At 46.8% G+C, this 1,755-nt stretch overlaps 1 pseudogene; it reads right to left on the bottom strand.

Annotated features, from left to right (window-relative positions):
* Positions 1-456, bottom strand: part of LOC119382329 (choline/ethanolamine kinase-like) — a 24,475-nt pseudogene extending 24,019 nt beyond the window's left edge.
* Positions 457-1,755: the final 1,299 nt, after the last annotated feature.

Genomic DNA, 1,755 nt, shown 5'->3' with positions numbered 1-1,755 from the left:
CTTTTGTCAGTTTCTGGCTGAATTTGGCCATATTCCAGTTTGGATTTTTCATCCACATTGAGCTAAATTATAGTGCTATAGGTGCTTTCACTGAATTATGAACCGGAAAGATTTCTGGTTGAATAACCCATCTGGAAGTAGAGCTTTTTTCATTTGGGGCACCGTGGGCAACTGGCAGTAGACAACAGTGTTGCTGCTAGCACGTCATGAGTTGGACCTATGTCAGGCTGTGTTGACACATCACTCTAAAACCGCCGTCTCGATATTAAAAGCAAAAATGTTTTTTAGAGGCGTCCTTGGGCCTGGTGAGAAAACATTGCAGATAGCAGACACTGCTGTGAACATATCAGCCAAATCTTGCAGTTGTGTGCGGCAAGGAGGGCCTACAAGCGGAGTTGCCCTTTCTCAGGCTGCCGGTGCCTGCTGCTTGACGTCAGGCAGTGGGTAGCACGGCATTGGCCAATAGCCGGCGTAAATCAAGAGTGGCATTAGGATCAGATGCACTTTTTGCATAGTGTGCCGCTGCGTGTCAGTGCCGTGCTGCACATTCTGTTAATATTGCACCGTGGGCCACAGCGGGATTCACCACGGGAGAGAGGGATGGCGTTTCATCATGCACGCTCAAGATCAGTGATTTGCGCTGATGCATTTCTTGTCCTCAGCCATTCATTCGTGTCGCTTTCATGCCTTCGCATGCCAAGAGGAGAGAGAGTGCTTAAGATGCCCCCTATAACTCCACTCATTCGGAAATTTTTGAGGCAGTTGATTCTTAGGCACTCCGGTACTGAGGTCTTTCGATGATTGCTTGGAAAAGTGATTCATGACCCCTTTAATGCAGCAGAATTTAAGATATTGAATGTAATCTAAGGCAACCTACTGTTTTTATTAGAGCTGCCGCTATATGAAAATTGAAGCAGTGACAGTGCTTTCAGCTGCATTGGTGTGGCGCAGGTGGCCTGAGCACTATGGCCATGGTGAAGGTGTACGTGCGGGACGTGAATGACAACCGGCCCATCTTCTACCCCCGCGAGTACAACGTGAGCCTTCGTGAGCAAGATAACCCTCACACCCATAGCAGTAGTGGTCGCCAGTGATGCTGACTCAGGTCCTTTGGAAGCGTCTCTTACCACATTGTCAGCGGCAACGATATGGGCATTTTCCGAGTTGACCCTACTTCAGGCAAGTTCCCTTACAGGATTGGGAGCTGATGGAAACCGTACTTGAGATGCAGATATTCATTGGTAAGATAGATGCCAAACATGAGAGGCTTCAGCAGTGATGGAATAATGAACGTCGAGGTTGCAGGTGCTTTGTATTCATCTACAGCGGCATTCTTGAAGGGAGCTTGCATTGCTCTTAGTTTAGAATCTCCATAAAGGTAAATGTCCAATACGAAAACACAACTTCGCTTTTTTGAAAACAGTCAGACAAAAAGAATAGATATGAAAGCCAGAATTTACTCATTTCCTGTAGAGTTTACTGCATTAATAGACAAAAACAATATTTTATGTAAAGGCCAGTGCTACCACGGGTCACAATATATTGCGTGCACAAGTAATCTCTCATGTGCCATCAACACAGCAGCCTGTTGTTCCAAGTTTGAGATCTCAGTGCTCCCACTCTTGCGCCAAATGCACCAAATTGCGTCAAACGGCATTTTCTGCGCCATCCTGATGAAAATGCACGATTTTGCGCCTAAATGTGCCAGAACGTGCCTCTGAGACGGCATGCACAGCCCAGTGTTGGAGGTCATGG

The sequence above is a fragment of the Rhipicephalus sanguineus genome, chromosome 2, assembly GCF_013339695.2.
Source record: "Rhipicephalus sanguineus isolate Rsan-2018 chromosome 2, BIME_Rsan_1.4, whole genome shotgun sequence".
Lineage (NCBI taxonomy): Eukaryota > Metazoa > Arthropoda > Arachnida > Ixodida > Ixodidae > Rhipicephalus > Rhipicephalus sanguineus.
The sequence above is the reverse complement of the archived record's forward strand: the minus strand, read 5'-3'. Positions and strand labels throughout refer to the sequence as shown.